The 22768-nt window shown below is 46.8% G+C and overlaps 1 pseudogene across 1 annotated transcript in view; it reads left to right on the top strand.

Moving 5' to 3' along the window:
* LOC311108241 (regulating synaptic membrane exocytosis protein 2-like) overlaps positions 1 to 22768 on the top strand; it is a 142937-nt pseudogene that overhangs the window by 26019 nt on the left and 94150 nt on the right. The window contains exons 4-5 of the transcript in view: positions 4123 to 4354; positions 13863 to 14155. The product of the transcript in view is annotated as a regulating synaptic membrane exocytosis protein 2-like (transcript). The remainder of the gene's footprint in view (positions 1 to 4122; positions 4355 to 13862; positions 14156 to 22768) is intronic.

Raw genomic sequence — 22768 nt, 5'->3', positions numbered from 1 at the left:
TCAGGAAAATGACCATATCCTTTAGGATTATTTTACTATGGTGAAGAATACAACAAATTGCATGTATAAAATGCATTATATATTTTTGGATTAAGTGACACACATTTACATTGTACAACTGTGATAGTGCCAAAATAGTAATAGACTATATCAATATTGCATTGTGGTTGAATAAATGCATCTGACGTGCACTGTGACTGTGCTATATCACAGAAACATGACATCAGACGGTAACATCAATGTTATGTCACCCAGTCAAACATCCACAAGAAACACAACTTCAAACATTTAAAAGGCATGTCTTGATAAGATAACCCTCTGAGTTCATACATAAGGCCAACAGGCAGACACGTATTGAGTTGCCGGGCTTGGCTGGGTCCTGGTAGGGATACTATGTTGACTCTGTCAAACAGTATACAGTAGAGGCCAGGGCAGGGCTCATGTTTCAGCCTGTTTATGCAGCCTGTGTTGGTGTGGTTCAGAGGTAAGAAGGGTCGGATAGACAGTCAGAGCTGGGACAATGAGCAGCATATGATTACACGTCAGCTGTGTCATGCGCGTTTGACCACGTTTGACCGAGGGGGAGACGGATGGGGAACGGGAGCCATCCACCAGCTGCCTGCACCTCTCAATATCCCTCTCTCCTCCTCCCTCTCTCCTCCTCTACTTCTCTCCTCCTCCCTCTCTCCTCCTCTACTTCTCTCCTCCTCCCTCTCTCCTCCTCTACTTCTCTCCTCCTCCCTCTCTCCTCCTCTACTTCTCTCCTCCTCCCGCTCTCCTCCTCTACTTCTCTTCTCCTCCCGCTCTCCTCCTCTACTTCTCTCCTCCTCCCTCTCTCCTCCTCCCTCTCTCCTCCTCTACTTCTCTCCTCCTCCCTCTCTCCTCCTCTACTTCTCTCCTCCTCCCTCTCTCCTCCTCTACTTCTCTCCTCCTCCCTCTCCCCCTCTCCCTGTATTCCTCTCCCTCCTCTCCCTGGCCATCTCCTCTCCCTAACCCTCTCCTCTCCCTGGCCATCTCCTCTCCCTTCCCCTCTCACTCTGGAGAGTCCCAACCCCTTCCTTTCCCTCTCTTCCTCCTTCTCTCTACCTCTCTCTCTACCCCCTCCTTTTCCTCTCTCTTTCTACCTCTCCCTACCCCTATACTCTCCCTACCCCTCTCCTCTCCCTAACCCTCTCCTCTCCCTACCCCTCTCCTCTCCCTACCCCTCTCCCTACCCCTCTCCTCTCCCTACCCCTCTCCCTACCCCTCTCATCTCCCTACCACTCTTCTCTCCCTACCCCTACCCCTCTCCTCTCCTCTCCCTACCCCTACCCCTCTCCTCTCCCTACCCCTACCCCTACCCCTCTTCTCTCCCTAACACTCTCCTCTCCCTAACACTCTCCTCTCCCTAATCCTCTTCCTGGGTTAGGGAGAGTTGCATCTTGAATGGTAGCTCTCTAGTGACTCTCTCTAGTGAATCTAGGAGCATCTATACGCTCTCTAAACCTGGGTTTTCAAACTTTTTGGGGCCGGGGACCCCTTTTGTGATAGCAAATTCATCAGGGACCCCCTCATAACTCGAGTGAGATAAAAATAGCAAGGACTTTTACTTTGACTTCGGTAGTGCATTGCCAGACTAACCAGGTTTCGGGCCCTGGGAAGAAACATTTTAAAGACCCCCTTCTTGGCATCGGAGACAAAGAAATTGTAGTTTTCAAGCTAATTTCCTGCTGTTTTAGACATTTTGTCATGGGGCAGAGAGATGTTTTGTTGTTACAGCTTCTAAGCTAATATCCTGCAATTCTACATGTTTTGCCATGAGGCAGAGAGAAAAGTTAGCAGTTTTAAAGCTTAAACTAGAGTCCTTAATGGAAACAATAACAAAGTGGTCATCCCACCTGTGTTTTGGTAAAAAACTGAGGGTTTGGCCTGGAGAAATGTAACCACTCTCAAATTCATAGACAGAGCTATGGATGCAAGAAATGACTGTCCATGAAATCATAATTATAGTTCTATCAATATTTTGAGGCTATACAGTGTTTGTTTACATTTACATTGTTTACAAACATTAGAGTAAAACAAGCTATTTTAGGTTCTGATGGGCTAAGACAGTTGAACTAAACTCATGAGACATTTATAAGTTATATTCTTCAAGACTCAATTCGTACAAATAGTATTAAATTGAAATTATTTTAATTGGTGGAGCACTGTGGATACCAAAATCCCTGTGAGCCTCGCAGGCCCATTTGACCCAGGGTTAAGAACATAAGTTGTAGATTAATTATATTAAATGGTATTTTATTGTATTGTATTACACCCTCTAAACTTATTCCACGGATCCCTTGGCCCAAATGTAATCTGTGGTTAGAAATATTCTTATTTTGTTGTATCTGGCCGTGGACCCCCTCCAGTACTGCGGACCCCACTATGAGAACCCCTGCTCTAAACAGCAGACACTGCTACTCAATATGCACATTTCAATTCTTCTATCCGTAGATTTGGTCTGGTATCTGTGTGTGTGTGTGTGTGTGTGTGTGTGTGTGTTAAACAACACTACACCACCACGTCCCAGGTCTAATCTGTGTTCAGTATATAGTGACATTAGTAGCCCAGTGTTATTTATCCAGTGTGGGTACAGTAGCATGGCAGGGTGGCACACATCTATCTAGTGTTCAGCAGGGTGATAGTCGTCAGACAGGGCCAAGCCACATCGAGTCACGCACCAATTACATTTGGGATCTAAATAAGAGGCCTGTTTGTGGGAAAGAAAAGGCAGCATGTTTATCACCTCCACGACACCAAGCCATGCATACGGACGGTAAAACGATAGCTCTGGTTAATAATTCACGTGACTAATGAATGTTGCAGGGGAAAATGTGGAGAAGAAACCAATTCTAATCGCCATATTATGAAGTCAGCCAGGGTTTTCGTTTCCAAGGATACACTCGATTGACATGTGTCACACAAAATGCATGCTGGTCTGTCTGTGTGAGGAAGCGTTTCAGGGTCCTCTGGTCCTCAGGTCCAGTTGGACCTGTCATGTGTGGGGGTGTCTGGGTGGGTGGGTGTATTGGGAGAGTGTAGGAGAAGATAACACTGAATGTACATCTAGTGTTTTGAGCAGGCGCTGCAGATCAAAGAAGATGTTGAGCTAAAAGAAAATGAAGGCGTACTTCCAAATGGCACCCTTTTCCCTATTTGGCACCCTTTTTTTTACAGGGCACTAGTCAGTAAACCACATGGAGGCCTACACAATAATCTGATTCCTCTTCACTGTCTAAAGGCACTGTTAGCCGATGGTTGAATGGATCCTGTAGTGTAGGCTACCCAGTCATGTTGTTGCTGTGAAAAAACTGATTTGACGTGTTCTTTTCACTGAAGTGTGAGCATTGAGATTTGGAGGGCGGTATTAGCTTATGTCTCGGCCCCGCCCTGAAGTTTACGTCTCGGCCCCGCCCTGAAGCTTACGTCTCCGCCCTGAAATAGAAACACAAGTACAAATGATTAATTAAACGCCGGGAACCTGAGTCAGTGGAATTAAGTTAGGCTCTTTAACTTGCAATGCGAACTCTATACCTTCCTACCTGGCCCGCCTTGTTTCAGTAAAGATGGGTGCAGCTCTATGTGAATGGAGATCTATAGTAACATTACAACAATATGCAATGCAGAAAATACTCTGAAACATTTCCAACTCTGACAGTTGTATGTAACGAATTGTAGGTTATTTGGTTTACAAAACATTTTGGTTACACTTTCTATGAGTGTATTAAATCAAGGACGTTATAAAGCATGTTCTTCATAGAAAGTGTTCCCTACATTTCTCTTTCAAAGGAATCAGAGCTACATACACCACTTTGCTTTGCTATCTACCAACACTAATGGACATCACACACACCTGCAGTTAGCTACAGCACAAAGTTCTGATATGTACCTGTACAACGACTACACAAGATCCAAGGGCACATCTGAAATGACTTCCTATCACCTCATGTGCATTGTTATACACGGGCAAAAAGTAGTGCACTTTAGCGGGACTAGGGACTAGGGAACCATTTAGGACAAAGTTTCTGTTCTGAACGGTTCCTTTCCTAACAGCGTTCCTCTCTTGCTTCCTTCCTTCCTTCCTTCCTTCCTTCCTTGCAGGAAGTTGCACCAGCAGTTTGAGAGCTACAAGGACCAGGTAAAGAAGATGGGGGACGATACGACCCCGCAGACGGGGACGACAGGAGAACCCCAGAAGAACCCCAACGACTCTCCTACCTGTGGGATTTGCCACAAAACCAAGTTCGCTGACGGCTGCGGCCACCTCTGTTCATATTGCCAAACGAAATTCTGTGCTCGGTGCGGAGGACGAGTGTCTCTGCGGTCAAATAAGGTGAGGAGGTTGAGCCTAGTTTGTCTGTGTCTATGAACGCACACACACACATGCATGATGCACACACACACATATGCATGCATATGTAAGATTACAGTGAGAAGGTGGAAGTAATTTGTCAATACAACACGTTTCATATAATCACATGCAGGCCAGGCCAGCTGTTGTGAGAGAGTGGTTTTTGCTGCTACTTTCTCGCTTGGGTCCCAAAAATAGCCTGACTAGTCCATCCATTTCTGTCTCAAATCAAATCCTCCGCTGGGTTATGAAACATTAGTGTGGAATCAGAAACTGGGCCTCAAGCCAGATACAGACAGTGGTGCAGCTCACAACACATCCCCTACTGAAGATCTATACCATATACCAACTCCTACCAATGTTTATCCCATTCAAATACTCTCTACATGACTTTGTTAGACTCTGACTGTAAATATGATGAGGGATGATTCTAGATGCAGGGATTCTTGTTTTCACTTGGCCGTCAGGTAGCCTAGCAGTTATAAGTGTTGGGCCAGTAACCAAAAGGTTTCTGGTTCGAATCCCAGAGTCGATGTGCCCTTGAGCAAGACACTTAACCCTAGAAGCTCTGGATAAGAGGGTCTGCTAAATATGTCAAATGTTAGTATATTTCTTTACCACTGGGGGGAGCTTCTCCCCTGGCATCTCACGACAGCCCTAAATCTCATGGCAGCTGTGTATTACCATGCTGCTCCACTGTCTAACTAACTAACCTTGTTGTGAAATCCCTCCTACAGAGTAAGCTTTAGCTTTGACGTATTATTATGTGGCTGAGTGTTTATGCTTGGTGCTGTCCGATACCCTCACTGTCGGAATGAGATGTGTCAAAGTGTACTAATGTCACTCACAATCTTTCTCCCCCTTCCTTCTTCTCTCTCTCTCTCTCTCTCTCTCGCTCTCTCTCTCTCTCTCTCTCTCTCTCTCTCTCTCTCTCTCTCTCTCTCTCTCTCTCTCTCTCTCTCTCTCTCTATCTATCTATCTATCTCTCTCTCTCCCTCTATCTCTGTCTGCTGCATTCCTGCTCTCATGGAATTGCAACAGGAGGACAAAGTGGTTAGCAAATCCTTTTCCAACCTTTTGCGCATCTCGACTAAGACAAGTCTGAATAGAAGCATCGCTCCTTCGCCCCATAAGATGCTTCTCAGACTGTAATATACACATACAGTACCCTGAATACAAATGTCAGATGGTTTTTGACCAATCACATCTGTGAGTCAATCATATCATGCTGAAGGCCAGACCAAAACAGATCATTGGTATGACCAAAGGACATATAAAGTATATGGCAGAAAATATGTTTCGGTATCTTTGTTCCATTTTCAATGCAAAGTTTGGACCAGATCCCTGTCAAGGTTTCCCCTAAACAGCTATAACTGAGCTGAATGAGCTGAGAGTCCACCTCCACTCGACCGTCCGTCCATCACCTGTCTGTCTTTGTTGTTGACTGATAATGGGTGGAGGATGGGTCTCCTCCAGAGTTGTAGCCTACAGATGGTGTTGAGTAGCGGCTGTGGGCTGGCAGCAGGCAGCAGCAGCAGGGTTGAGACAGTGTGATGAGTAGCTGGAGTGTTGGCAGATCTGCCCTGGGATCAGATCAAAGGGTAGGAGGATAGGCCCACTGCTGCCCTGCCCACTGTTTGCCTGGTATTGTAGCCATCTGTCTTCTTGGCCATGAAAATACATTAGTTGCGTCCCAAATGGCACATGCAGCTAAAGTATTTGAAAGCAAAACAGTTGTTATTACAGGTCTGGAGGTGGAAGAAGTACAATAGAGGAATGGAGATGGAGTTAGATGGAGATAGATGGATGGATGGTGGGGGTGGAGGTGGAGGTGTACATACGTTCAGTAGATGTGCTGCTGTCTTAGCCAGAGGGACACCGTTGACACAGACACTGCCTCCCCTGTATCTGGTTGCAGGGCTCCAAGCCCTCACGGAGCCCTCATGGCCAGCTGATCCAGGGGTTTGGTTCCCAGACAGGGCTGGGTGACCAGATAGTTTTTCAACCCAAGGAGGGTGATGTCACTGGGGGTCCAACTGCTGGACCTCTGAGGGCAGGGCCCATGGACCTAAAGGACAAGTCTCAAATGGCACCCTATTCCCTATATAGTGAACTACTTTATACTAGAGCCCTACACATGTTGGACACAATAAAGCCCTTTCATGTTTACACACACATGCCACGTGCACACAGACTCTAACACAACCATTTTCATGGTCTCATAATAAGAATAGATGTTATGTTATTGCAAGTTCATTAACTAAGACTATATAGCTCAGTTGGGGATGTTTTGGTAAGCCCAACCACCTACAGTAGCTCGTCTCATCTAAAGCTTGTGTGTCAGTAAAAGTGGTGGTTGTGGTGGTGGTGAAATCTGTTATTTTTCCATCAGTATTCTCTTTCCTTCCCACAAACAGTGACAGCCGTGACGAGAGATCTCTTGTTCTGTGAAACGGCATCAATATTTACACGCCTCAGTGTCTGGGGCCTCTATCAGAGCTGTTGGACACTGGAATACGATAGGCCAGACTGGCAGCTGAGAGTTTCACAGAGACGCAGGAGAAGAAGCAGAGGCAGCTGAGAGTTTCACAGAGACGCAGGAGAAGAAGCAGAAGGAGTGAAGGTGGATTTGAGCTACATTAGAATGAGCCCCGAGATTATTTATTTTCTTATTTAGTCTAGTATAGCCTATCAGATACATGGTTATGACAATAAAATATGATATTTTACTATATATCTTTCCTTGATATTAGCCTACAGTAAAGAGGTGAATGACATCCAGTGTGATTAGACAGTTAGTCCAGTACTGAGGGCCTTTATGTGTACCCTATACTGGGCAGTCTAGTCTAGGCTCAGCTGCTACACATTAGACAAACCTTATACCAGGAATGATTTTGGAGATATAGGTGGAGCCTTTGAAAGACATACTGTGCACTATGTACATTTTCTGAACCCCCAGAGTCCTTATAGCAGGACTGTTCACCATTTCAATTCCTCTGATGTTGCTAAAAAATGCCTCAGGAATCAACAGTCTCCTGAGACCAAGTCATTCGTGATTAAAGCGACTTTTGAGGACATCACATGTGCTGTGGTGCTCTTGGCTCTCAGCTCTCATTCACTCTGCTGCAAACTAACAGAACTCACACTTACTGGATCTTTCTGGCCTCATCAAAGTAAAAAATAGCCTAATATTCCAGTGAATTTAGAAGAGCACGTTGTTGTGGCGCATCAGAAATAGCTTGGTGAGCCCCTGAGCGTCACGGCCGTGTAACGGCACACATTGGATTCTTTGAGCACAGTTGGGCCGCCCAGCACCACTGGGGGACGCGCTGCATTTATAATGAGCTCGAATAAGCCCCGGTAGCGGGAGACTCACGCCCGCATCTATTAGTAATGAAGACTTAACTAGTAGGCCTAATACAGCGGCGGGAAAAACATGATTGCGCGCTTTCTTGCTCACTATTGCACATCTTTTCTCCCATGAAGCTGCTTCTGAATGCTTCTTTTTTTGTTTGCCACGTTTCAAAATTGGAATCCTGCATTTATGAAGGGGCTGTAACGTTTTCTATTTGACATCGTGGCAGACACGTATTTGGTTATTTTCTGTAAATAATCTGTTTAGGAAAAAATCATGGTTGGAACATAAGACTGTCTGACTGGGTTGTATTATTTGCAGCCTGGACAAATCACATACATTATTAGCATCGCGTAACCTTCACGGGGCTACATTGAGCAGAGCTAGCTGCCTGCCTGTTGTCGGAGTAGGTGCTGTCCGCGGTGCTGAACGGTGCTGAAGGTCGGCGCCTCTGTCTGTCTCCTCGGTTCTTCCTGATTTTACCGCACGCTGCCCCGTAACATTTCCACGAAATTAGGATTACATACATTGTTTTTTCTGCACGGACATGATACTTCCCGTCATTACCATGGGTAAGCTAAATGTAAAATGGATTGTCTTGGCTTGGTAATCATTCAATACGATGGGCTCACAATCAGCCGTTTGGATACTGCATTTACAATGCACATGTAGGCTATAGACTATTGTGCACTGTTTGCATAAGCAGTCAGAGTATTTTAATGTCGATTATCATATGACCAATGATGAATGAAGCATTATATAGGCTATTATGAATGCCCTACATGTTATAAACACCTTGTTATAGCCTAGGTGAGGGCAGGTCGTCTGAAGACGTGTATATATATTTTTTAGGCTATGTAGTGCTCATTGTTGGTGAAAGTTATAATTACATCATGTTCTCTGAAATTCTGAATAGATATGGTCATTTCTAAAATGTATGTGAAACGGTGAACAGCTCTTTGATAAGCCGACATTGCATGCCAAATTCTTAAGTAGGACCAAAAATAGACATTGGCTTTGTAAATAATGTCACAGGGCTTAGGGGGGTCTGTGAAAGACATCTGCCATCTCTCTGTGTGAATCCAGTCACCCCATCTCTCAAGCCGCACTCATCTTTCTCTTTCAGGTCTTTCTGAACTTTGGTAAAAATAAAGGGGCATACATTTATGCATCAAGTCTATTATTATTACTACCACGCGCCTGACACACTAAATTTAGAACCTCATTAAAATGTAATGCACCACGTGCCAGGCAGTGTTGGAGCACGTGAGTGTCGGCTCTTCTTTCATCTCTATTTAGGCTACACCGTTTCATGAAATATACTTTAAGAAATGTTTCCCTCAAGATCTGTCTTTTTGAGCTCTTTACACACAGAGATTCAGAAGAATGTGGTATATTTAATCTTAGATAGGTTCAATATATTTTATCACACATGTTTTTAATAACACAAAAAAAAACTTGTGTTGTGTGGGGGAAAAGGAGTGCAGAATGATTGAATAGGTTCTGTATGTTTCAGACACAGTCGAATCAAGTGCAAACTCAGTTTCAAAGCCAAGATGTTCCCAGACATGTTCCCTTAAACAATGAGTTTTTAATGAGCTCAGTTAAGTTCAGACCAGGTGAGACTGAGAGGGAAACAGGCAATAGGATACCTATGACAGTTCATTCAACATCACATGAATATTTGACCATGACACACATCTCTTTATGGTATGTGATATTTTTGTTCTCTGCATGCTATGAACAAGATACAGTAACATCTGATGGTTGGGAATGCATTTAGTCTGAAGGATATGAAACCAAGTATGTGTTTTTGTCTCCCTAAAGAACAGTGAATATTTGGACTCAAGTAATGCAACAATGGTTGCAATTCTCTTAATAGTTAAAAATGGTCACCATGGTGTTTTCATTGTTAGGTTTAGTTGAACTTAAATCCTATAGCTTTGAAGTTTGATAATATCATGCTCTTCTCAACTGTTTTGGTAGGATGCTGTTGTAGTGTAGTGCTGCTTCTTGGCCACAAGAGAGAGCTCAATGACTTGAGTATTGGCTACTGGAACATACGCATCAGAAAGAGGTGATTGTCTCCTCCCTCCCCTGTTAACTTTACTTTGATGTACTGTAGGGCCTCAGGCTTGACAGCTAAACACAGCTCAGCACAAACTGGGATAGCTGAAGGCTGCTCTCCATCTTAAAGGAGTTTCAGTCAATGCTGTAAATCGTCTTTTAGAAAGTGATGAACATACACTACATTGGTCATCGAAAGCACCACCACAGCACCATCCTTGTAAAAAGCTATAGCAGTGTTTTGCTGTAGAGATTTGCAACACAAGAGGTTGTCTGAACACTAGGCCTACTAATCTTAGATAGATGTTATTGATTCAAGACCAGATGGATTAGCCTTCTACAGACTTTGTGGCGCAGCAGAAAGATCAGCATACCCCAAATCCAGAAGTTGTGAGTTCAAATCCCAGGTGGGGTGATCATGTCAAATGTAATCAGGTTGTCATTGATGTCATTGATAGGGGTGGCAGGGAGCCTAGCGGTTAAAAGCGTTGGGTCAGTAACCAAAAGGTTGCTGTCTTGAATCGCCAAGATGGAAAAATCTGCCGTTCTGCTCTTGAGCAAGGCAGTTAACCCCCAACAACAACTGCTCCCTGGACGTCAGAGGGGTTGGGTTAAATGCAGAAGACACATTCAGTTGTGCAACTGACTAGGTATCCCCCTTTCCCTGATTAAAGATTTGTACACTATTTTAGCTGAAGTGCGTACCACTTACCTTAAAACCCCCATACCATTTCATTACTTTCTTGGGACAAACCGGGAACTAGACAAAACCTTCAGGGTACCATGACACAACATCCAAAGAACGTCCTAAAAACGTCCTTGGGGACGTTCCCGGGACAAACCGCAAACTAGACAAAACTTCCAGGGGACCATGACACAACGTCCCAAGAACGTTCAGGGGACATTCAGGGGACCATGACACAACGTCCCAAGAATGTCGTAAAAACGTCCTGAGACAAACCGGGAACTATAAAAAGGTCCCCCAGAGAACGTTCCCTTGGGACCATCACGCAACATCCTAAGGACTAATAAAATGAAAGTCCTGAGTACGTCCTAAAAAGGTCCTGACATGGTCCTCAGTGATGTCCTGGGAACGTACAGGGAACTAGACAAAGGTCCTCCAGAGAACGTTCCCTTGGGCCTATCATGCAACGTTCTTAGAAGTGGGATAACGTCATGCCAAAACCCTTAAGGGACATAATGGGAACGTCGCCGAATGTCCTCAGGACGTCCCTTGTTTGCTGGGACATTTAGTGAGCTACATATGCCATTTCTATTCCTCCGCTATGTTTGGAGCACTAGGTTTTTTAATGTTCTATTTTTGGGTGCAGGTTCAATAACTATGAAATGTGCAAACACAGGGAGAAATGGCCCAGCCTGGGGGGGGCTGTCCCTTCCTCTCCCCTTCCTCCCCCACCCCGTCCCCCTGACTGCACTCAGCCGTGAAGAGTTAGGCGGTGGGGAAGGAGGGAGGAGGGACTGCAGTCTGGCTGCAGTGAACACACCTCTGGCAATCAGCACAGCTGCTTGACCTGTGTGTGTGTGTACGTGTGTGTGTATGTATTTGTATGTGTGTGTGTGTGGTTTAGGGAGTATTACAGATGCTAACAGTAGTCTGTCAGAGTGGGTCACACTCACGCTCTCTGCTGCATCACTGGACGGACTGTTAGAGCGCACATGCTGTGTGAGTATACATGTGCTGACACCACTTCTGTGTGACTAAGGAGTATGGCTTCGACCTAAAACCTTATCGTTAAATCATCTCTACTGTGATCAACCACTGCTTCAATTTTTCACCATTTTCACTTTTTAGTGCATTAGTCATCCAGGTTATCTTTGGGTGCATGCAGATCAGATGCTACATCATATAGTCCTGTATAGGATTGATGTGTGAGGCTGAGCTAGGCTTAGCCTGCCCTGCTCAGTATTCATTTGGCCTATGTGTGTACTGTATGTCTTCCTGGTCTGTTTTGGAATACTAATGTACTATTAGGTATGCACTGATGAGATAAAATAGCCCATTGCATGTGCAGTCTGAAGCTCAGAATGTGGTTCAGTATTATTGGCAGATTGGAGAACTGACTCAATGTAAATTGCAGTTGTGAGCAGGAAATACGTAGGTCACGTGGTGCCATGCTGGCTGATGTACAAGGCTCTCTCTATCTGGGAATGAACTGGGCTATGTTAAGCACAGAGGGAGATTGGAGTAATGAACAGGAAGTGGGACCTGGTGTGGAGGTAGAGTGTGCATGTGCGTGCACATGCATGTGACTGCTATGGAGGTTGTGTGTGTGCGTGCGTGCGTGTGTGCGTGAGAAGTATGGAAGTAGAGTGTAGCCCCACCCCGGTGGTTCAGGAAATTGCCTGGGGTGATAAGGAGACAACATCACAATGGTCATGCCATGGCCTTCCGAATATGACCCCCAGTTTTTCCACTCCAAGCCAGCCAGTTAGCCAGCAAGCCAGCCACTAAGTCAGTGTGCTCTGTAGTCCCAGCCCAGGCAATATTAATCACAGTAATGTACTCCAGTACTGAGTCAGCTCAATGCTCTGACTACAGGACCAGGACCAAGGCCAGAGAGTCAGGCTATAGCTAGGGGCTGGAGGATACTGCTGCTGGGTTAAGTGCAGCTGCCTGCCTCTCTACTGTACGTCACAGCTGTCGGTCAGTCTGTCAGTCACTGGCCATCAGCCTCCAGGCTGAGATCCTCATGGACCCTGATGCCCTGCACCATGCTCCCTCAGGGAGGGAGGGAGGGAGGGAGAGAGGGAGAGAGGGAGAGAGGGAGAGAGGGAGAGAGAGAGAGAGAGAGAGAGAGAGAGAGAGGCGCCAGGCAGCTCAGGTGGCTGCCCATTCCTTCCTTTCCACTGGCCTTAGCTCCTCCTCCAGATTAGGGAGGGCGATTGTTAGGGAAGCGTGAGGCCGGATGAGCTGCGTCTGAGGTGGAGTGATCAGGTTTCATCCCAAATGGCATCCTATGCTAAATATAGTGCACTACTTTTTGACCAGGGCCCATAGTGCAGTGCGTAGGGAATAGGGTGCCATTTGCGAAGCAGCCCAGGGCTTTGAGGGCGGCTGCGCTGCGTCTGAGGCGGAGTGATCAGGGCTTCTGTCGGCTCCTGGATTTATGAGGCTAATGTGGAGGGAGGGGGCTGCAGATCACAGTTAGTGCTACTTCCTCCCTCTGTAGAGCTGTTGAATACAGTCTCTCTCCATCCCTCTGCTATACACACACAGCTGTATTAAACAGTAGGGCCGCAGCTAGCTTCCTATTTAGATTCAGTTACTTACAGTATTGTGCACCACAAAGCTAGTACCATAGAAATAGAATCACCCATTAATGATTCTGTAACTACCCACTACCAACCCATTGACTTGATTGGGGATACCCATTGTAGTGATTTTATTTATATGGCTGGTACCCCATATAAGCAAGTGGTGTAGGTATGTACCACTCTATCTAGAGCCTAAAAGGGAGAAACCTTTGACGAACACTTTTTGGTTCCAGGTAGAACCCTTTTGGGTTCCATATAGAACCCTTTCCACAGAGGGTTCTACATGGAACCGAAAAAGGTTCTACCAGGAACCAAAAATGGTTCTACCTGGATGCAAAAAGGGTTATCCTATGGGGGTGGCCAAAGAATCCTTTTGGAACCCTTTTTTTCTAAGAGTGTAGGGGAATGTAGATCATATGAACTTCAGATTCCCCATCATACTCACAGACTGTCCAGTGAACTAAACACGACTTCCTCAATTAGATATGGTCCTACATACAATCCTAATATTCTCTCCCTCCTAAACAATGTCTCCAAGGCTACTGTATGTGTATGCAATATTATCAAATCATTCATATCCTCATTTGTATATTTACAGTGTTTCCTACAACATCTAGCAGGTCCAAGTATCCTTATTTAATGATACTTGACACAACTCCTCTAGGGGTTGATCCATTCCATGACTCCTTCCATTGTAGTTTATCGCTGTAAGCCCCCCACCACCACCACCACCACCACCACCACCACCACCCCCACTGCAGACATCTAACCCCCTCTCTTCTCTGTGTACAGGTTATGTGGGTATGCAACTTGTGCCGAAAACAACAAGAAATCCTCACCAAGTCGGGGGCGTGGTTCTACAGCGGCACTGCAGGGCCACGGGGCGTGTCTGAGGGCCCCCGGGGTCGACGTCACGAGGAGGCCCCCCAGGAGAAGAAGGCCAAACTGCAGCAGGACCTCCTCTACCAGGGGCCCCCAGGGGACGTATCAGCAGACAGAAGCAGACCTCCCGGGCTCCCCAGACAAGGCTCCCTCAACAACGGCTCAGGGCTGAGGCACTCGGGTCCAGGACAGGACATAGACAGGTGAGTCTAGTGTGTGTGTGTAAGGTTGTGTGTGTTAAACACATTTGAACAATTCCCTCTGGGATTTGAGCTGGATTTAACATTTTGATCTTATTGTGGAGGGAAACTGTCTGTTAAAAGTGAAACCTGTTAGGGGAGAGTGGGGTAAGTTGAGCCAAGGGGTTAGTTGAGCCACCCCTTGTTTCTAGGAAACCATACACAAAATGAATCATGTGACCAAATATTTAGGATGAGGTCATCATTTCATGGAGTCTGTGAAGGAAGAAACCACATGGAAAATTGGTAAGCAAGTTAGGTCATAAAAACTGATTTTCACAAAGTCAAATGAATTTATTGTGTTATAGGTTTCATGATGTTTGTATCTAAACCAAAGAAGATAGTTTTATACATCAGTTGGGGTCTCTATAATTTATTTTTTTATTTCACCTTTATTTAACCAGGTAAACCAGTTGAGAACAAGTTCTCATTTACAACTGTGACCTGGCCAAGATAAAGCAAAGCAGTGCGATAAAAACAACAACACAGAGTTACATATGGGGTAAAACAAAACAAAGTCAAAAAAATACAACAGAAATACATATATATACAGTGTGTGCAAATTTAGCAAGTTATGGAGGTAAGGCAATAAAATAGGCTATAGTGCAAAATAATTACAATTAGTATTAACACTGGAATGATAGATGTGCAAGAGATGATGTGCAAATAGAGATACTGGGGTACAAATGAGCAAAATAAATAACAATATAGGGATGAGGTAGTTGGGCGGGCTAATTTCAGATGGGCTGTGTACAGGTGCAGTGATCGGTAAGGTGCTCTGACAACTGATGCTTAAAGTTAGTGAGGGAGATAAGTGTCTCCAGCTTCAGAGATTTTTGCAATTTGTTCCAGTCATTGGCAGCAGAGAATTGGAAGGAATTGCGGCCAAAGGAGGTGTTGGCTTTGGGGATGACCAGTGAGATATACCCGCTGGAGCGCAGACTACGGGTGGGTGTTGCTATGGTGACCAATGAGCTAAGATAAGGCGGGGATTTGCCTAGCAGTGATTTATAGATGGCCTGGAGCCAGTGGGTTTGGCGACGAATATGTAGTGAGGACCAGCCAACAAGAGCGTACAGGTCACAGTGGTGGGTATTATATGGGGCTTTGGAGACAAAACGGATGGCACTGTGATAGACTACATCCAATTTGCTGAGTAGAGTGTTGGAGGCTATTTTGTAAATGACATCGCCGAAGTCAAGGATCGGTAGGATAGTCAGTTTTACGAGGGCATGTTTGGCAGCATGAGTGAAGGAGGCTTTGTTGCGAAATAGGAAACCGATTCTAGATTTAACTTTGGATTGGAGATTCTTAATGTGAGTCTGGAAGGAGAGTTTACAGTCTAACCAGACACCTAGATATTTGTAGTTGTCCACATACTCTAGGTCAGACCCGTCGAGTGTAGTGATTCTAGTCGGGTGGGCGGGTGCAAGCAGCGTTCGGTTGAAGAGCATGCATTTAGTTTTACTAGTGTTTAAGAGCAGTTGGAGGCTACTGAAGGAGTGTTGTATGGAATTGAAGCTCGTTTGGAGGTTTGTTAACACAGTGTCCAATGAAGGGCCAGATGTATACAAAATGGTGTCGTCTGCGTAGAGGTGGATCTGAGAGTCACCAGCAGCAAGAGCGACGTCATTGATATACACAGAGAAAAGAGTCGGCCCAAGAATTGAACCCTGTGGCACCCCCATAGAGACTGCCATAGGTCCAGACAACAGGCCCTCCGATTTGACACATTGAACTCTATCTGAGAAGTAGTTGGTGAACCAGGCGAGGCAGTCATTTGAGAAACCAATGGATAAGCTTCAATATGAGGTCCTAAACCTAGCATGAAAATGCATCCTTCTAGCTGTGCAGGCTAATATTGTCAAAATGTTTGGGGTAAGTTAAGCCAATGGCCAAAGGGTAAGTTGAACCAATGGCCACCATACAAATGATGATTACATTTAGTCAGTTTTATGCATAATATACATAGTATTTTTGCAATGTGTCATGCATACAGTATGAACTCAAGAGTGCATTTTTATTGTTACAGAGCAGACATCATCATGTCCTGTGTATACACATGTAAAACAAGCAGGGGTCTAGCCCCCCTTGAGGTTCTTGAGAGAGCAGCCCAGGAAGTGATAGAAGGGAAGAAGTCCATTAGAGCAGCAGCAAGGGATGAACAAATAGACTGAATGACACTGAAGAGGTACATTCACAACAACAACAAATGAACATGTACCTGTGCGAAACAGAGGCAATGATAGAGTAGCAGAAGCACACAAGGTCTTATCTGATGACATGGAATCTGGGCTTGCTAAACATATAACAAATCTTGAGGACCAGTTTCATGGGCTTAGTAGCCTCGCATGCAGAGAACTTGTCTATGAATTGGTACATCGAAACAACATCCCTGTCCTAGACCAACTGGTCAAGACATGGAAGGGTAAGTGATATTGAACAGAGGCATTTATATCTGAATTTAGGCATACATTTAAAGATATACAATATACCATACCCCATTCCATGAATTAAACTTTGACCTACCAGCACCATCACCCACTGTCACAGGACACTATCACCCACTTACCCCAAGGTGGCTCAACTTACCCCATACCCCATAGATATCTGTGCTAGAAAGAATACTATATTTCCGTTGACATAGTGGTACTAAATAAATACAAATGGCTCAACTTCCCACTCTTCCCTATAGCAAGCTGTATCATGTGGTTGCTCAGGTTGAAATGCATCTGGAGCTGTTATGGAGGGAGTGAGGGTTGGGACTGTGGAAAGTGTAGGGTAAAAAAAAGAAGAATAAAAGCTACGGCTGTTAGCAAATGACTTATTTTCTGAGAACGATAGACAGTTTGATCATACAGACGTGTACGTATGAGGCCCATGATGCAGGAAAGACACATGGACACCGATTCCTAAAATAAGTTCACACACACACACACACACACACACACACACACACACACACACACACACACACACACACACACACACACACACACACGTAAATATGCTCAAATATGCCCACACACAACTACATATAAGCACAATACTGACACACAGACACACACATACAAGCACAAACCCACACATTGACTCCCACACTGGATGACTAGTGTCTTTGATCTTTCCCCTTAAGTCAAACTCAGCTAGAGGGATTCCCTAGCTGGTGAACTGACTGATGATGACTATAATACTGCATTCACTGTGTCTTCCTTTGAAGCAGCAGAAACCAGACATACTGAAAGAGCCCTTGGCTGCAACTCATCACAATAACTAGAGACACCTTTTGTCCTACTGTTCTCTAGGTATGTTTTAGCCAGGTACAGATAGTACAGGATGGTTTGGGAAAGATGCACAGTCAATGCAGAGCTATAGATGGTCTGTCTAGCTGGATTATGTCACCGTTGTCACAAGGGAAAGATGGAGACTGGACTGTGTTTCTGCTAAATGGCTGCACAAGATCTCTCTCGATGATCTATGATCTCAATCGGGATCTACCTGTTTAAATAAAGAAGAAGATAATACACTGGCTGTTGGATAACACTTCTATGCTTTGCTCGTGAATCCTTTTTCTCTGTGCCTTGGCTTGCTTGTGTCATCACAGCTTGGCTGATCTATTGTAATTCCATTTATGACCACACAGTGGCTCCTTCCTCTCTCCATAGTCCACTGACAGAGAGAGAGAGAGAGAGAGAGAGAGAGCGAGAGAGAGAGAGAGAGAGAGAGAGAGAGAGAGAGAGAGATCTGCACACATTTATCTAGTGCATCTCAGACAGCAGAAGTATGTTCCTCTAGTCCCCTCATTGTGTCATTCTGAGTCTGTACTCTGTAGTCCAGACCTGAGTTCAAATAGTATTTGTTTTCTATCAAGTACTTTACTTGCGCTCGATTGAGGTTGACTAGTTCAAAAGGAACCAACAGAATAGTCCCAAACGTGCATAACCCTGCCCATCTGGAACTCTAGACAGGTTCAATCAAATTCTCAGTGTATTTGAAGGAAAACAGATGCTGTTTGAACCCAGGCAGGTCTGGACGGTAGTTCCAACAGTTCCATAACCCAGGGGTCAGTCCTGGTGAGCTGCCCTGGGAGGAACAGATGTCCTCCTCCGACTCTCTATGCTATCCTGAAATTCTGCCTCTCTGCTCCTAACTGCTTCTCCCTGCTCCTCCTGCTCTTCTCTGCTCCTCCATGCGCCTCTCTACTTCTCTCTTTTCCTCTCTGCTCCTCTCTGTCCTCTCTACTCCTCTCTTTTCCTCTCTGCTCCTCCCTGCGCCTCTCTACTCCTCTCTTTTCCTCTCTGCTCCTCCCTGCGCCTCTCTGCTCCTCTCTTTTCCTCTCTGCTCCTCTCTGTCCTCTCTGCTCCTCTATTTTCCTCTCTGCTCCTCCCTGTCCTCTGTGCTCCTCTCTGCTCCTCTCTTTTCCTCTCTGCTCCTCTCTTTTACTCTCTGCTCCACTCTGCTCATCCCTCCTCCTCTCTGCACCTCTCTGCTCCTCCCTCCTCCTCTCTGCACCTCTATGCTCCTCTCTGCTCCTCCCCCCTCCTCTCTGCTCCTCTCTGCTCCTCCCTTCTCCTCTCTGCACCTCTCTGCTCCTCCCTTCTCCTCTCTGCACCTCTATGCTCCTCTCTGCTCCTCCTCTCTGCACCTCTATGCTCCTCTCTGCTCCTCCCTCCTCCTCTCTGCTCCTCTCTGCTCCTCCCTCCTCCTCTCTGCACCTCTATGCTCCTTTCTGCACCTCCCTCCTCCTCTCTGCTCCTCTCTGCTCCTTCCTCCTCCTCTCTGCTCCTCTCTGCTCCTTCCTCCTCCTCTCTGCTCCTCTCTGCTCCTTCCTCCTCCTCCTCTCTACTCCTCTCTTTTCCTCTCTGCTCCTCTCTGTCCTCTCTACTCCTCTCTTTTCCTCTCTGCTCCTCCCTGCGCCTCTCTACACCTCTCTTTTCCTCTCTGCTCCTCCCTGCGCCTCTCTGCTCCTCTCTTTTCCTCTCTGCTCCTCTCTGTCCTCTCTGCTCCTCTATTTTCCTCTCTGCTCCTCCCTGTCCTCTGTGCTCCTCTCTGCTCCTCTCTTTTACTCTCTGCTCCACTCTGCTCATCCCTCCTCCTCTCTGCACCTCTCTGCTCCTCCCTCCTCCTCTCTGCACCTCTATGCTCCTCTCTGCTCCTCCCCCCTCCCCTCTGCTCCTCTCTGCTCCTCCCTTCTCCTCTCTGCACCTCTCTGCTCCTCCCTTCTCCTCTCTGCACCTCTATGCTCCTCTCTGCTCCTCCTCTCTGCACCTCTATGCTCCTCTCTGCTCCTCCCTCCTCCTCTCTGCTCCTCTCTGCTCCTCCCTCCTCCTCTCTGCACCTCTATGCTCCTTTCTGCAACTCCCTCCTCCTCTCTGCTCCTCTCTGCTCCTTCCTCCTCCTCTCTGCTCCTCTCTGCTCCTTCCTCCTCCTCTCTGCTCCTCTCTGCTCCTTCCTCCTCCTCTCTACTCCTCTCTTTTCCTCTCTGCTCCTCTCTGTCCTCTCTACTCCTCTCTTTTCCTCTCTGCTCCTCCCTGCGCCTCTCTACTCCTCTCTTTTCCTCTCTGCTCCTCCCTGCGCCTCTCTGCTCCTCTCTTTTCCTCTCTGCTCCTCTCTGTCCTCTCTGCTCCTCTATTTTCCTCTCTGCTCCTCCCTGTCCTCTGTGCTCCTCTCTGCTCCTCTCTTTTACTCTCTGCTCCACTCTGCTCATCCCTCCTCCTCTCTGCACCTCTCTGCTCCTCCCTCCTCCTCTCTGCACCTCTATGCTCCTCTCTGCTCCTCCCCCCTCCTCTCTGCTCCTCCCTTCTCCTCTCTGCACCTCTCTGCTCCTCCCTTCTCCTCTCTGCACCTCTATGCTCCTCTCTGCTCCTCCTCTCTGCACCTCTATGCTCCTCTCTGCTCCTCCCTCCTCCTCTCTGCTCCTCTCTGCTCCTCCCTCCTCCTCTCTGCACCTCTATGCTCCTTTCTGCACCTCCCTCCTCCTCTCTGCTCCTCTCTGCTCCTCCCTCCTCCTCTCTGCACCTCTATGCTCCTTTCTGCAACTCCCTCCTCCTCTCTGCTCCTCTCTGCTCCTTCCTCCTCCTCTCTGCTCCTCTCTGCTCCTTCCTCCTCCTCTCTGCTCCTCTCTGCTCCTTCCTCCTCCTCTCTACTCCTCTCTTTTCCTCTCTGCTCCTCTCTGTCCTCTCTACTCCTCTCTTTTCCTCTCTGCTCCTCCCTGCGCCTCTCTACTCCTCTCTTTTCCTCTCTGCTCCTCCCTGCGCCTCTCTGCTCCTCTCTTTTCCTCTCTGCTCCTCTCTGTCCTCTCTGCTCCTCTATTTTCCTCTCTGCTCCTCCCTGTCCTCTGTGCTCCTCTCTGCTCCTCTCTTTTACTCTCTGCTCCACTCTGCTCATCCCTCCTCCTCTCTGCACCTCTCTGCTCCTCCCTCCTCCTCTCTGCACCTCTATGCTCCTCTCTGCTCCTCCCCCCTCCTCTCTGCTCCTCCCTTCTCCTCTCTGCACCTCTCTGCTCCTCCCTTCTCCTCTCTGCACCTCTATGCTCCTCTCTGCTCCTCCTCTCTGCACCTCTATGCTCCTCTCTGCTCCTCCCTCCTCCTCTCTGCTCCTCTCTGCTCCTCCCTCCTCCTCTCTGCACCTCTATGCTCCTTTCTGCACCTCCCTCCTCCTCTCTGCTCCTCTCTGCTCCTTCCTCCTCCTCTCTGCTCCTCTCTGCTCCTTCCTCCTCCTCTCTGCTCCTCTCTGCTCCTTCCTCCTCCTCTCTGCTCCTCTCTGCTCCTTCCTCCTCCTCTCTTCTCCTCCCTGTTTCTCTCTGCTCATCTCTGTTCCTCTCTGCCCACTGGAACAGGCTTCCTGATGGGAAGAGAGGGATTGTGGGCCGTATGTTGTGTCGTCCGGTGCACTGTGGGCCCAGTGGGTGATTCACTTCACAGAGAGGCTTTCCACACACCACATACTGTACATGCAGCCACACACACACACGCACACACGCACGCATGCACGCACGCACGCACGCACGCACGCACGCACGCACACACACACACACACACAGGAGATGTGTTTCACTCAGCCCCATTCCTCCTCCGCGCCTGTTCCTCTGTCGACCTTGCAAAGGTGTACCTGATGGCCCGTGTCCCCCCTAGTCTAGCACTGGGACAAACAAGCCTTTACCGTACTCTAGCCACTGTGGGGTTAGAGCCTGTGTCCTCTCCCTCCCATTACGACCTTGTGTTGGGCTCTTTTTACTCCCAGACACACAGTAAGGGAAAGATTACTGTAGGAGAGAGAGATCAAACATTGAGAATATTCTGCTCCCTTGGCAGTTTCAAATGAGTGTGGGTTGCAAACCTGAAGAACTGTGATGGTTTTCTGCTTCTGGTCAAAATTAGTGCTGTATAATGGGAATAGGGTGCATATTCAAACAGATATTGGAGTAGGACTCTGGGACTCTCTCGCAGAGTATCATTTATTGAAACAGTTTTACCTTATAAGGTTGTTTTAAAGGAGCAATGTGTAGTAACTAACTAGCTGCTATGAAGCAATCTGCATTTTAACAATGAGCATTCTCACTGTTTAACAGAATTCAGCTAAATAAAGTTGTGAGTCACACACACACACACACACACACACACACACACACACACACACACACACACACAGCCAACAAAGACAGCTAGTTAATTCTGAGGTTGCTGTATTTGATTACCAGCTAGATCAGGCTGTGGGATGTGAGCTCAGAGCTCACTGTGTTATTTTGTGGCTCTCTCTCTATATTAATTGACTTTATGGCTGAGAGGGGGAATGATAGCAGTGAATGATTCTGGCTTTGGCAGCACTGCGTTCAGCGGCGACACAAAACCGGAAACGGCCTGTCTGAGATCTCAGGGGATAATGGCGATGATGGATAAAATGGAACTCCTACTGCATAATCATCAAAAACACTTTCATTCATCTAAAGAATGTGTAAATTAACGCAGAATCTATTCCACTGAAAGAGAAAGAGCGGGGGGGAAAAACCCAGCTGACAGCCTATTTATAAGGTGAAATAACTTGAGAAAAGGTCTAATTTATCTTGGTCTCGGAGGTGTCATTTGAATGAACACACAGATATACAACATCCAGGACGACGAGGTAGTCAGGGTGTGGATACACTGATGTAACAACATTAATTAGGCTGGGATTAGAATATAATGACCTACTTGTGTTTCTCATGGTTTCCCACGTTTATCCACCCAGCCCCAACCCCGGCTCAGCCTCAACCCTAGCCCCAGCTAAGCCCCAGACCCAGACCCAGCCCCAACCCTGTACCCCAGCCTCAGCCCCCAACCCCAACCCAGTTCAGCACATTACTTTTGTATTAGTTAGCAGGACAAGAGAAACACAGCAAGCCAACATGAGCTTAAATCCAGCCCCTTACTTGTTACATTGGTGTCATGAAGTGAGATGGGTGTTCCCCACCCAGGCTAGTGGAGGCACCTGCAGAAATGCATTACGGATAGTAATAGCCTGATAGTGCAGCAGCATGGAGGGCGTAGTGAGTCCTCAGTCCTGTTGACCAGGTCACCAATACATCTGGATGTTTTGGGG

The sequence above is a fragment of the Coregonus lavaretus genome (assembly GCF_964263955.1).
Source record: "Coregonus lavaretus genome assembly, chromosome: 3".
NCBI classification, from domain to species: domain Eukaryota; kingdom Metazoa; phylum Chordata; class Actinopteri; order Salmoniformes; family Salmonidae; genus Coregonus; species Coregonus lavaretus.
Note: the sequence above shows the minus strand (reverse complement) of the source record. Positions and strands in the feature narration are given on the sequence as shown.